This window comes from Tenrec ecaudatus, chromosome 11 (genome assembly GCF_050624435.1).
Source record: "Tenrec ecaudatus isolate mTenEca1 chromosome 11, mTenEca1.hap1, whole genome shotgun sequence".
In the NCBI taxonomy this organism is placed as follows: domain Eukaryota; kingdom Metazoa; phylum Chordata; class Mammalia; order Afrosoricida; family Tenrecidae; genus Tenrec; species Tenrec ecaudatus.
Genome location: NC_134540.1, coordinates 55,996,479 through 56,011,496, shown reverse-complemented (window position 1 = coordinate 56,011,496; position 15,018 = coordinate 55,996,479). Strand labels below are relative to the sequence as shown.

The following is a 15,018-nucleotide window of genomic DNA, read 5'->3' as shown; positions in this document are numbered from 1 at the left end:
AAACCATGTTTCAGATTTTTTGCCTAGATAATTGAGCATTTTCAAGGCTTCATGAACATGTTGAAACATTTCCATTGATATTCCCTCAATTCCTAGACCTTTGTGTTTTGCCAATTGCTTTAATGCGGCTTGGACCTCTTCCTTCCGTTCCACTGGTCCTTGATTATATGCTACCTCTGGAAATGGTTGAAAATTGAGCAGTTCTTTCTGGTACAATAACATTGTGTGTTTTGATGCTTTTTAAAAAGTCTTCTTGCATCATTCAATATTGTCCCCACATTATTCTCCAATTCAAATAAAATATTGAAACAAATCCACAAGAACTAAAATATGACCCAGAGTATATCCCAGCTGACCTTTGAGAAACCCCACAGCCGGCTCAGCACACGGCTGACGGAAGCTCCGATGCGCTGTACGTTGACATTAAGAGCATCGCTCATGGGAAAGTCGTTAAAAAGAAAGAAAATTCGAAAGCAGAGCAGAAACGACGCTTACACATGCGTTTGAAAGCAGAGTTGTTAAAAGTAAATTGAAAAATGATTATTTCAAATAAATGAATAGAACCTTTCGAAGTGCAGCTCCATAGTGCTTTAATTTGGTTGGTAATATTGCGTTCCTTCCTTTTCTCTGCCTATGGTCACTCCTCTTTGCTCTTCCTCAGGTAAAGACCATTGGATTCCTGTACATTTTCTCTGAGCAAGTCCATGTGTATGGTCACCCTTTATATTCTTGGAAAATGGCATTTGAAGTGAAGAAGGTGTTGATGTTAAAAAATTTTGTCATGCATACTCCATCTTAATGTCTATGAAAAAGGCTACATTCTTCACATATTGTCATTTCATCTTGCTTCTAAATAAATAACTCTACAATTAACACTATTAACTTTCCATCTTATTTTATTAGTGTTTTATTCATTACATCCAATCTTCTTTGCCGAAGTTATCATTTGCACATTCCTGGTAACAGTTAAAAAATGTTTCTTTTGCTGTGAAAACTTTTAAACGAGGAATAATACATACTTGCTTCCATTCATTTTATTCCATCATTTAATTATGATAGAAATGCTGAATAAGCAAACTGTTTAACAGAATTATGCCTCCAGGTAGAAAGTAAAGTGTGATCCATTCAAATAAATGTGTTCCCCAAACTTTAAAATAAAAAATTAAATATGAAATCATTTATTATATATATCAATAAGATATATATAATCAATAAGATATATATCTTGCTGACAAGTGAAATTGAGAATATGGCTTTAATAAACACTAGATTAGAAAATAAAATTAATTAAATTTGTATTTCTGATATTTTGAATTATATACAAAAAAGAGAGATAAATTTAGCATAAAAATATTAGTCTTATGTTCAGGAATCTTTAGAAGTCTATTGATGGCTGTAGAAAACTAGAGAAGCACAAGACACTACTTATATTTTGGTAACATAATTTAGTCTTGTAAAGAAGTCACTTGTCCCTGTTTTATTCTTTAAAAATCTTTTCAAAGTCTAAATTTTATTTTAAACTTTTTGTTCTGTCATTTCAATCTTTCTAAGGATTATTTTCTGAACTTTAATATGTTATGTTGACATAAAAATAATCATTGTTTTCATACTATTGATTTTTTTTCAAAGCATTCATTTTTTTAAAAGCTTTATTTTGAGGAAAAGATGTGAAAGGGAGCATGTAATCTCCCTGCATGTTGCTCTTACCTAACTGTAATTTGGAATAACTGCTGTGGATATATAGCCAGTGTCAGCATCTGGAGTTTTCTGTAGGTCATTTCATGATGTCCTACAAAGTTTCTTGTATTAAGTTACTATTTCAGGATCCATCCCAGATAACTGGCCCCTCCTATGACTTTTTCTTATAACAATATCTCAAATATACTGCTGTATTAAATCATTAGTGCTAGGAATATTTTTGTTCTTTACTTTCAGGTCGTATAGGGTCATCTATAATATCCACAAGTAAACTTTAGCATCATATATCTTGTTTATCACTACCTTTGTATTTTTTCTACTTAGTTCATCCAGCCAAATTCATTAGAAGTAGTTATTAAACTTTATAACATATTTCATGAACAATTTTTAAAAATATTATCCCATGGAAATTTCTAGGGTAATATTTCTGAGTAAAGTGTTTAGCATTAAATAACTAAAATTTAATCCAAATTCCTACATCATTGATTAAATCCTTTGGATTCATAGTCCTCTCAGTACCACTAAATGCTTCCATTTGGTACTTTCTTTTTTTTTTTTTTTTAAGGACATCACTTCCTTGTTTATTGCCAGTCATGTAAACTGACCAAAACTCAAATGAAGCCATTCAACTTCGTAACTGCATCCTTTGCCTCAGGTGATGGAGATGTTGGTTTTGGACACCAATGCTTGAACCTCGGTCCTCATTCTTAGTGTCCGCAAAGTTTCATTGACGAAGGACCCTCTGGTGGCGTAGAGGGTTACTTACATGTAGGCTGCTAACCACAAGACCAGCAGTTGGAACACCCCGCCCGGATGAGGACACTGTCCCAGAGGGCCACTGTGAATCCAAGTTGACTGATGGAAGAGAGAGCCCCAGTGACGGTACAGAGCACTATTCTGAGAAACTTCTCATAGAGGCCACAGCATCTGAGGGCTTCAGCTCAGTTGGAAGACTTCACAGACAGCCATCTTGTCCTCTTTTTCATCGGGGGAGGGGCCATAAGGCAACAATGCAGATGCAGAGGAGTGCTGGGCCTGGTGTGTACTGCTTGTATTCCTCTCAAAAGTTAGATTGTAGACACCAAAAAGCACTGATTGTTAGCTCCGATCTTTCCCAGATGCTGCCTTCTTTCTGAACCTCTGGGCATTTTGTTTTTTTTTCTGGGCTCCCCAGTAAGTGGTCAGGAACTGGGCAGCGGCTTTTATCACAGGCAATCTCTTGTTGGCCAGAGAGAGAACCTTTTTTCTTCAAGAAATCCCAGATCTTCAAAGAGAAAGTAACTAGTGTAATTGTTTTTATTCTTCATGAGTCTTTCTTACATTACTGGAGATAAAGAAAGATAACCAGCCAAGGATCTAACCTGATCAAACAAAAGTTCACTTTAATTATAAATCAGTGTCACACTCATTTTATACAAGTCGATTTGCAAAATCGTCTGTACTCAGCACAATTCAGATGCTGAAAAGTGCTGGAATAATTCTATTATTTGTTGAACAGTGTGATGGGTAAGTGTGTGTGTCCATTTGTCTTTGCCAGGATTCTCAGTGACTTGGCGGTTAACACCTAGTAAGTAATATCCCATGCCCTGACCTGATCAAGTATAATCACAACTACTCAGTTTTAAGAAGTCTAGGGTAGGATGCAGCACCCTTACATGGGTCACAGGCCTGCGGATCTGTTAATTCAAAGGAAGTTTCCATGGGGGTGTGGCCTGCTTTCTATATAAATGGATGCTGTTGAAAAGCTTACTCATTTTTACTGTGTGTCAGTACTGCACCTGTTCATCAACCTCCAGTTATTTAGATGAGTTCACAGACTGTCATGTTGCATGCTAATCCAGGGAGACAGTAACCTGTCATTGGACAGTAGACATTGTATTTATTGTCTCTGCAGCCACAAGCCTGGACAGCTGACCTTGAATTCATCTTCCTTGGCAACCATGATCCTGTGATATTCTTTCTCATCACAAGCCCTTGCATGTACATGAATTAAGAGGAAACCCCAGCTAAATATATGACCCGTGGACTATCAACCTACCTAGATGGATTTGCCAGCTTCTACAACCACGTGAGCCATGTTCTTACTGTAAGTGTATATCAGGACTGTAAATATAAAACTCATCATTAGTTTTACTTCTCTAAAGAATCCATCCTTAGACAAACACCATCTCTTTATATGAACTTTTAATTATGTGTTTCAGAAGTGAAAAAGATTACTCAGAAACAATCTAAACAACAAAATACAATTACACATTCATAATTATAAATTAATTAATTCAAATATAAAGTTATACCAGGAATTATTAAAACTGGAAACACTTTTATCCCTTTTTATGTTAATGTCTTTAATTTATCTACATTTTCTGTCCCCTTAGTCCAGATCAATCCACGTCTACCATCTAATTAGTAATTTATACTGCTATTATTTTCTTGGGAATTAGACAAATGAGCACATATTTATAATACACAACATAGTGAAGGGTTTCCTTTTGGTTTATTTTATTCCTTTGTGTATTTGTCTTGCATGGAAAGTGGATGGATTTGATCATTTAAAAGTGAGAGAACAACAACTTAAAAAAGAGAGACGATGAAGTGTATGCTATGCTAAAGACATGGCATTTGAAGTGATGGATTGATTTCTAGCCTCTTTGTACACATACCAGTATGTACAAATAAAATAGAGCTGCTCTGACATTCCCCTTTTTAGATGTGATCCTTCATTCCACCATCAGTGTAATGACTTTGGGTAAGTAATCTAATGTTTCTAAGCCTACATCATATTCTGTATAGTACAGAGATAATTAGAGATAAGATTAGGAGTGCATTTCATTAGTTCAATCCTTGACTGTTATTTATATTGTTGTAATAACTATTATTATCATGACTACTAGCGAGGAGGGCAAAACAGCGGTCAAATGAATAGCATGAGCACATCCCTGGACACAACAAAGCATGAGCATTATTTGAGAAACAGTGAAAGTTCATTTTTTGACTTGAGCATATGGTTCATTTTGGGAATAGTGACAGGGTGGCAATGCTGGAAAAGTAGGTTGGGGATTTATACAGGGGTTTAAGTGCCAGGTTGATAAATTTATAATTGGTGTGGCACACAGAAAAAGAATTACAGAAGTTAATTGAGCATGGAAGTGATATAATTGGGTCTGTTCTTTAAGAGGATCAGTCATGGACTTCGGTGGAGAAAGAGAGCTAGGGAGGCCTGTTGATGGATATTAAAGCAGTGGATGTGGAGGGAATAATGTCCTTAGCGCGGATAGCAGCTGCTGTAATAGGAGGAAGAAATTCAGTAGTACATCCAAGGAAGAAGCTACACGTTCAGGTTCAGGTTTTAACAAAGAAACTCTATTATCACAGAGTGCATTCAACTCATACTGACTCTATGAGACTCCGCAGACACGTGCCGTAGGGTCCCGGGTTTGGAAATCGTCACATCAGCCAGACCCACATCCTTTCCCCTGGAGATGTGGTACGTTAAGAGGGCTAACTCGACGAGAAGCCACTGCTTAAACCAGGTGCCGCCCTCCCTCCCTATCCTCTGAGTCCAATATAGTAAATGAAGATGAATTGACCAAATTGTTGCCATAGCAACAACTGAAAGTACACGGAAGATGATAAAAACAACATCAAACCAGGGAAGGAAGAAAGCCATGGAGCTGGGTCTTCAGAAAATATTGTACATTATTATAGGTCTGTAATAAGCTTAATGTGTCAGGGGGAATGTACGATAAAGATAATGAGTCTAAGCTACAATTGAAACGACCACAATATTATACACACACACACACACACACACACGCATACATGTATATATGTATGTATATATTCAAATATTTGTATTGATGTCAGTTTAAGATGTTGGAAGTTAAGCCGCAAAGATGGGAGGTTTGAAGAAAATAGCAAGAGGTCTAAAGGAGACTCCTGGTATATTTCTTGGGTTTTCCTCAGCAGTTTTAATTATACTAGGTCAGGTGGAGGGAGCATTCTAAATTATAAGCTTCTATAATTAATTTTTTCCAGACTTTGGGACACAAAAATAACAGGTTAGGACAATACAAACCTGTTCGATCCCAGTTCAATTAAGCTTCTAAAAAGCTATCCTGAGAGGAAAAAGAGTTGTCCTGTGAGAGCACCTACATAGTCTCTTATCTCTATTGACATGTACGAAAGTGATAGTCATACATTTGTGCTTTACTCAAGAATTATTCAATACGCAGATTCATATATAATCCCAATCCTTCTTCCACACCATACCATTCATTTTATACAACCACCTTACTAAATTTATCCCCTGTCTTACAAATTAGATAAAATCTGAACATGTTTTTCTCCTTTCGTTTACTGTGTTCTGTTGAAAAATTCTTTTTGTAATACCATTAGGGTAATGTCATTTTCCTTTACATAATTTTAAGCTTTGAAATAATCTTTTCAATTTAGACCTTTTTATGGTCACATTCTTGTAACCATTTGAATGCTCAAACAAGCACTGTCTCCTGAGTTCACTAAATTTGTATATCACATTTAAATATATTTCTATAATCTCCCTCTCCAAGGTATTATATAAACCCTGAATTAGTATTTTTTTCAATTACTAATGATGACAGAAACATAAGGAATTACTATTTTTAATTGGGTGAATGAGAAAAGATAAAGATTATAAAGCTCTAGGAAAGTAAAACAAGAAATTGTAAGACTATGAAAATTTTCAGAGAAAAAGTTTAAGGAAAGATAGAATTATCAAAAACATATGATAGCACAAAGCACAAAAATTTATAAGAGATCCTTAGGTAATTTAATGGTTTTGCTAACAGCCAAGGGTACATTTCTCAGTGGAAATAACAGGGAAAGTTAAATGATAAGTGAGAGGAAAATGAAGGTGGTAAATATTGTACAGTTTTTCCTTTAAAAAGTATGTGTCTATGAAGAAAAACTGCATGTTTGAGCCAAAAATAAGTATCCCACATGTGATTGTAATCACTATTCTCCTTCATTCTTAAATTTTGGGCAGAACAAAAACGAGAAAAAGATATACAAGTTTGTGGTAAAATCTTGCCTTAAAATAGTATAAATAAACTATACTAATAAATACGTGGCTCTCTTTTGCCAATATTCTTTGTTCCAAATATGACACCTAAAAATAGACAAGTCAGTTATTTCTTGCCTTGACACGTCTGAGTTCCTGGATTTTATTCCAAAACAACAGCTCCAATCCCACATCCCCCATCCCACTATGCTAACAGAAATGCTGACTTTTCAAAACAACTCTTATGATCATTATTGACTGTCATTCTTATTGCTGGAATGGAACTATTTTCCTTTATCCTTTCAGGTATGAAAAAAAAAGATTTCTAAGAGGCCATTCTTCATGGTCTTTTCAAAATCTATAATGGTGAAATAAATATAACAAAACATTTGCTATTTCTCCCATTTTTATGTGTACAATTCAGTGACATCAATTATATTCCCCATCATTTACAACAATCATAGTTATTTCCAAATTCTGCCACCACCCAAAACTAAAACTCTATATTCTTTAATATCCTCCTGTTTCCTGCTATCTGTCTCTAGTAATCAGCAATAAAATTTTATGTTTATATGTTTTCCACCCTGGATATTTCATGTAAGTAATAGAGAATAACATAAAATAATTGAACAAACCTGGAGCTCCGGTGATGTAGTTGGTTATGTATTGGACTACCCACTACACACAAAGTTGTTGGTTCAAGTTGAAGAAAAACGAGGTTCCCTGATCTTGTAAAGGTAGTCTCCTTCACACATGGTAAAAATTGGTCAAGTTTAGTTGCTTTCTTCTCTTTTCTTTCTTTCTTTCTCTCTTTCTTTCTTTCATTTCCTTGATATAGTATTCACAGAAATATACTTCCATGGTGAAATCTCTTAAAACAAGTGATACAGACATTTTAATCACTTCGCTCTAGTGCTCTCTCTCTCCTCCTGGGTTCATTGTTTGCTCCCCACATTCTCACCTTTCCCAGCCCACAACCCTGTCTCCTTATCCTAGATAAACCATTGCATTAATTATTATCTGGAATGTGCTGATAATTGTCAAACTCTTCTTGATGTGATTGAATTGGGGTTTCATTCTGTAGCATTTTGTTTGTTTGGGGTAGCATTCTTGACTCTCTGGTATATATTTTTCTAAGTTATCCAGTATATGAAACTCTGGTTGGGTGAATCTATAGAAAGCATAACTAGAATAAGAGTTCCTGAAAGGTATAGGTGGGAGCTGATATCAAGGAAAATGAGAAGGAGCAATGTTTTAATGATTATGGTAGTGATTGTGCAACATGATGGAGATGACCGACTTATTGACTGAATCTTCAGAAGTGCCCGCGGCAGACAGCAGCTTAGGAAATAATCTTGGGGGAGTAAGAGGAAAGGGAGGAGGCCCCAAGTTCATTAATAAGAGAAATGGACGGGATTGACCATTTTGGGGGACAGAACCCCAGATAAGACAATGACAGCCAGAATCGTGACTCTGGCAAATGAAAATGCTGCCTTTCACTTTAGAAGCCGTTTGAAAAAGCAGGCATCATTAGACAAATTTTTAGTGAGATAGGTGAAAAAAGACCATGAAAAAAGATTCCAGAAAGTGGACTGCCAGCAGCCAGTGTGGAAGGAGTCTCTCCTCCAAAAAATAGCACCTCTCCTCTGCCTCCAATTTCTCTCCGGGTCTCAGTATGGCAGGAATGCTCCAAGTCAAAGCCACGTGCCTGTACAAATACTTGAAGATGTTTTTTGACTGGATTGTGTTTTGATATTTAATGTACTGTATTTATTGTGTTTAAATGTTTATGGCGTATTTCTCTCTCCTGGGGCTGCTAGCTTTGTGTTAAAGTCCTGGTAAATGAATTTATAAGTGTAATTTTTGGTCCTTGGGACCAATTATTTGGTTTCCATTATTTCTTATGGGGAAAATATGTTCAGCTCTCAAACTTTTCAGTATTCAAACATGAATTTGAAATGAATTGAGTTTGATAACTGAGGTATCATGGTAATTGAAACCTCAAAAGCAAGAAATTTGAACCAAAATCCATTGCGTCCAAATGCTCCACCTTAAGATAGTAGCCCTCTGCTCCCTTTCACAAAACGATGTTTCAGCTTTAAGTACAAAGGGATAATTCAGTTCCTTTTAATGTGCAACCAATGTGTTTAAGGAAAAGTTCAGATACATTAGTTTTTACTTGATTAACTTTGCTCAGCATAATTTATATAATATATAATTATACAAAACATAAGTTAAATATATAAATCTAAGTTTTTGAGTGCTTGCTTCAACAGCACATATACTAAAATTGGAACAATACAGAGAAGATTAGCAGGGCCCCTGCACAAGGATGACACGCAAATTCGTGAAGCATTCCTTATTTAACAAAAAAATAAGTTCTTGAGTGATGTGTGTGTGTGTGTGTGTGCATCACTCAAAAACTCACTGCCATCACTTTATGGGAGAAAAGAGTTCTGTTTCCATCCTGGATATATATTCACACACACACACACACACACACACACACACACATCCAATCCACCTACTACCTTCAAATCAATTTCAACCTATGGCCACTATATTAGCTTGGCTTCTCTACAAAAGCAAGCCTAGTGATACACACACACACACACATACACACTGATAATGAAATCCATGTCAAGAAAATGGTTACCCATGGGATGTATATTGACCTTGAGGTTGCTCATGACTCATATAGCAGGTAGTCTAATGAATCAGGAAGCAAGACTATTAACTAAGAAAGAAGATGAACCAAGAAAGCACAAGTTGGTGGATGTCAGCAGATTAGACTTTTCTGCAGATTTGAATAATTTCATGGTCAGTAGTTGAGTTAGTTAGTTCATTGTACCAACCTGGCCGATAAACACATGTGGGGTTAATTGAAGAGCGGAGGGATAAATGACTCTTTGAGTCCCGCCTTTCTAGTCATCAGGTCCCTTGCTTTCTGATGGTCCCACCAGGATGCAGCTGCCTTAGCCAGTTCCCTGTTTCAGCTTGAAACACTGACTTCCTGCAAGACGTCCCCAAAGAGAAGCCACATGGATCTACCCCGTTGCAGCCCTGGGTGCTGGACGAGCCATGTGGAGACCCCTGCCAGCGCTGAGGTATTTATACGTTCACTGACTTGGCTTTCTTCCTGCAGTCAGCATTGTTGGGTCTGTTTTGTGAGATGGAGGAGGACCTTATGGATTGGTGTCAGACATATGAGTTATGTGTTAATTTTGGACTTGTGGGCTTGGGCAGCACTGGGTTGGGATATTTAACTTTTACATAAAACTCTCTCTTATGCATGAGGTCCTGTGGATTTGTTTCTCTAAAGTACCCAGATGAATACATTATGGTACCTCAGGAATAGGGTACCGGAGAAGCAAATCATAGATGTTTGTTTGAGCCCTCCCTCATAGTATTTTTTTCTTGTCTAGTCAGAAATCATATGAAGCCACACTATTTACACAGTTGTCTTCTGGGAAAATATGGCAAGTGTGAAAATAGAAAGTTTGTAAGCCCACTGCTTTGAGCCATTAAAATTTGATTTTTAAATGAGGTTAGGCCACGCCTGCAAAGAAAGCTATGCAAGGAAATATATGGACCACCCCGTGGTTTGGAGCACTCAGGAGCCAATAGTTTTTGTCAGAAGCTGGAAAAAAATCTGGAACCATGAAGAAAACTCCTTTCTGGGACTGAATGTTAAAGGAAGCCTGTGAGCAGGCGGACATGCTTGCTAGGTGACCACCTGGATCTATTTGTTGAGTGGAAGTGGGAGAAATGCAGCAATAAAGAGACGGGTTAAGTTTGGCCACTGGCACCTGTGGACTTGGTTTACAGGAAAAAACTGAGAAGATGAGAGCAGATTGACTGATCTAAAGTTCATGACCTAGCACAAAGTGGGTAGGCTTTTTGAGTATTGGTGAGACCCCATGGTCTTAAGGCAAGGTGACCAATGGGCACCCTGTGGAGGCTGAGTCAGGCAGCCCATACTGAATTGACCAGAACCCTACCAGGTGGAGATTTGGGGGCCTGTGAACTGGTACATATTGTTGCTGATTTTGTGGATGGCCAGTCCGGATTTGACTTTGCTTATGGATGCAGATTTTACAAGGTTCAAACTGGTATGAAGACTCTTCATGTCAAAAAATATGATTGTCTTCTCAGAGAACTGAGTTGATATAAGTGGGTAGTATATAAATTGGATACTCAAAATTGGGGAGATAAAGACATGAAGTGGTTGGCTTACAAACTTTCATAGGTGGGGAAAAATTCACAGGATTATAGGGTTAAGGTATAGGTGTTACTTAATTGCAATTGTGAAGCTGAAGAATTATGTACAGGTGCCAGGTTGGCAAGGGGTGGAATGAGTTAGTTTAGTGTGCCAACCTGGCCGATAAACACATGTGGGGTTAATTGAAGGGCGGAGGGATAAATGGCTCTGTGAGCCCTGCCTTCCTAGTTCTTGGGTCTCTTGCTTTCTGATGGTCGCACCAGGGTGCAGCTACCTTAGCAGTTCTCTGCTTCAGCTTGAAACGCTCACTTCCTGCAAGACATCCCCAAGGAGAAGCCACATGGACCTACCCTGATGTAGCCCTGGGTGCTGGAGCACTCCTGTGGAGACCCCTTCCAGTGCTGAGGTGTTTACACATTCACCAACTTGGCTTCCCTCCTGCAGTTGGCATCGTTGGGTCTGTTTTGTGAGATGGAGGAAGACTTTGTGAATTGGTGTCGGACATATGGGTTAATGAGTTAATGTTGGACTTGTGGGCTTGGGCAGCACTGGGTTGGGATGTTTTCTTTATGCACACTTAACTTTAAATAAAACTCTCTCTATACATGAGGTTCTGTGGATTTGTTTCTCTAAAGTACCCAGACTGACACAGCAGTTCAGACAGTAGGTCAGATGGTAGGCCATTGATGATGCCCAGGGTGTGTAGGCATTATTGCACTCCATCAGCTTAAGTCCAGTGAAGTGGAGATTAACAAATCAGAAGTGGGATACAGACCCAACAGAAAAAGAAGAAGATGAAGAAGGAGAAGAAAGAAAAAGAAGAAGAAGAAATTCCACAGCCGCTACTTATATATTCAAGTAAGGCACACTCCCAAGAAAACATTTTCACGACAGCGGCCCAAATAAGGGATTGCACTTCACTCTAACCGTCTTACAACTGCTTGGCTGTTCAGAGCTGATCCCATAATGAAACTGATTGCATTTTGTCAGATCACATCGCAGGAGAGCATCAACTGCCAGCCAAACTACTGAGAATCTTGGCCCAACCACGTTGAGAAGAAAATCAATTAATAGAGTGCCACCCTATATAAATATTTGAAGGCTGTAAATCTTTACAGAGCAGGCAGTTTAATCCTCTCCCTCAGAGTCACTGGTGGGTTTGAACTGCTGACCTTGCAAGTAGTAGCCCAACATTTACGTGACATCACCACCAGGATATATATAAAGTTTAGATACAGATAGTAAGTATATAAGAAAGAACTTTACATCATACAGCAATTCTATATTGAGAAACACCCCAGTCCAGTTTAGATGATGTCCATAAGTCCGATATTAGCTAATATGTCTGATCCAAAGCTACAAATTCCTCTGCAGACTCAAAGAATGCATGCAATGACACTAAATGCAGGAAGATCACAGGCCAGTGGATGGAAAGTCTTGTGGATCGAGTGACCATGGAGACATCTCAGCACTGGCAGGGCTTTCCATGTGGCTCCTCCAGCTCTAGGGTCCTAGCATGGCCCCATGTGTCTTGTCAACAGGAATGCCTCCCAGGGAGTGAGTGAATGAGTGTTCCACTCCAGCAAGCTATTTATATCCTTATTGGCTCCAAATGAGGTCATTAAGCTGTGACATGATTGACAGGCTAAACTCCGCCCCTTAATTCTTAAGTCTCAAGTTGACAACAGATTATGCAACTACCACAGATAGTTATAAATGTAAATTTACAATTTATAGCATTTTCTATTTTACCATTTACCTTTACATATATATTTTTAAATTGAATTTTAGCATGACCAATATCTTCTGCTTGCCTGTCTATTAAGGCCATCTTACGTAGACAGAATAAAAAAGAAAAGAAAAATAAAAACCTCTCCTCCCCACTGCCCCTCAAGAAGGGATGTCCAGCTCTCTACAACCTTCCTCTAGTTCCTGAACGCTTCCTCCCCTCCCAATTATCATGACCCCAATTCTACCTTGCGGACCTGGTTATACCAGAGGATGTACAGCGGTGCAGTAGGGATCTGGAAACACAGGGAATCTAGGACAGATGAACCCCTCAACACCCGCGCTAGGAGTGGCGACACCAGGATGGAAGGGGGTATAGAAAGGGAGAGCCAATCTTGGAGATCTATGTGTAACCTCCTCTCTGGGAGATGGGCAAAGGGGAGGTGGGTGAGGGGAGATGCCGGGGAGTGTAAGATAAGATATAATAATTATTTATAAACTATCAAGGGACCAGGGGAAAGGGGAGAGTGGGGAGGGAGGGGAAGGGGGGAAAAGGGAAACCGAGCTGATTCCAGGAACCCAAGTGGAAGACGAATTATGAGAATGACCAGTGCAACGAATGTATAAGGGTGCTTTGCTCAATTGATGTATGTACGGATTGTGATAAGAGTTGTATGAGCCCCAATAAAAAGATTTATTAAATTAAAAACACAAAACAAAAAAGAAACAATAGTTATTTGCTTGTATTTACTTATAAGAAAATGCTTCCTTAGCTATAATATTGTCTTCCTATTTTATAACTGTGGAGAAAGTATTTTAATTGACTAATCTGTAAAATGTAGCTAATATATGGCAGGAAGAAGTCTCCAAATTCTAAACATAGGTCATTTCCCCTGCTTCAGCCTCACTATTTTCTTTCATTTCCAATTACTTTCTTCACATAAATATCAAAATATAGCACTATAGTGTAAAGTGATGTATATAGATTAGCATTTTTATTTTATTTCTTCAAGGTTCTGAAGCACTGGCATTAAATAAGAATTTTAAGTTTGACTTTGCTTTGGATAATACACCAGTTAAGAGATACAAGCTTCAATCATAGGATAATAGATGATCGGCTGAAGAGAGAAATTGATTTTGAAGTTGTAATTTGCTTGAAGTGTTTTGATGATCTCATAAAATACACACACAAAATTGAAGTTATTTAGGATTTCATGACTCTCTTAAAGCTTGAATTACTACTTCAGTACCAAAGTCCTTAGGAAAGATCCACAGGTTCCAGTAGTATAGACTATCTATTTATTGCACTGCGAATATATTTCCCAACACAGAAATATTTTTCTTTAAACCTCCATCCCTCATCCGTAACAACTCTGTCTCCTCTTTTTCTACTTGGCAGGGGGTTACACTCTCATGTTATTTGGTTTCTGACCCAGCGTCTATTTGTCTGTCAAAGTAAATTTTATTTGGGATGATAGAAATGAGGCTAATGCATATCTTTTCCTTAGACATAATCATGTTTTTTCAAATAATTTTGTTATTGTTGCCTCTTGTTGATTTAATTCCTATCTTATGGCTACCACGTGCACGATAATGTTAGCCCTTAAAATCCGTAAGGTGTCCTTCGACTGGTTTCTCTGAAGTAGCTGCCCAGGCCTTTTCCCTGGTCTGTCTTGGTCTTGAAACTCTACTGAAACCTCTTCAGCAGCACAGCAACACACAGGCTATGGGGGCGGGGGATGGGGGAATGGAGGGTGTATTGCTTGGGGTAGAAACCAGGTCTCCTACATGGAATGTGAGAATTCCACCACAAACTGGTTACTTCCTCAAACAAAATTCTAGTGTTCTAATGATAAAAGGTAGAATAGGTATTACAGGATTTTTTTTTTAAATCACTGACATCTAGGGAATTCTAATTAACAGATTGGAGAAGTGGGTAGAACTGCACTTCCAGGTATCATGAATAGGAATTAATTAGGCAACAACTAGTTTTGTATTTTTTATTTATTACTAGTTTTGTACTTTCACTATTGGGCATATTTAACCCAGAGCAGTAACATCTAGGGAGAGAACACAGGTAGTCTCCAACTTACAATATAGTTTAATTATGATGAAATTCATCTATGACTATCACTTTTTAAACATTTTATTCTTAGTAATGTCTACTGCATAAAGTAGTGTGGCCTGTAATTTGTTTGCATTATAATTCTCTTACCAAACACAAAAGGTAAATAAAGATCACATTTATAAAGATAGTGATAATCAAAAGTGATAAAATAAATAAACAATTGATCTATTTGAATTATAAATTAGGATCTACCTGTATATTAAA

At 37.7% G+C, this 15,018-nt stretch overlaps 1 non-coding gene across 1 annotated transcript; it reads left to right on the top strand.

The window, feature by feature from the left end:
* The first annotated feature begins 8,996 nt into the window (after window positions 1–8,996).
* Window positions 8,997–9,103, top strand: LOC142461889 (U6 spliceosomal RNA). Its single transcript, XR_012787059.1, has one exon. It is a non-coding gene; the product is annotated as a U6 spliceosomal RNA (small nuclear RNA).
* The last annotated feature ends 5,915 nt before the right edge of the window (window positions 9,104–15,018 follow it).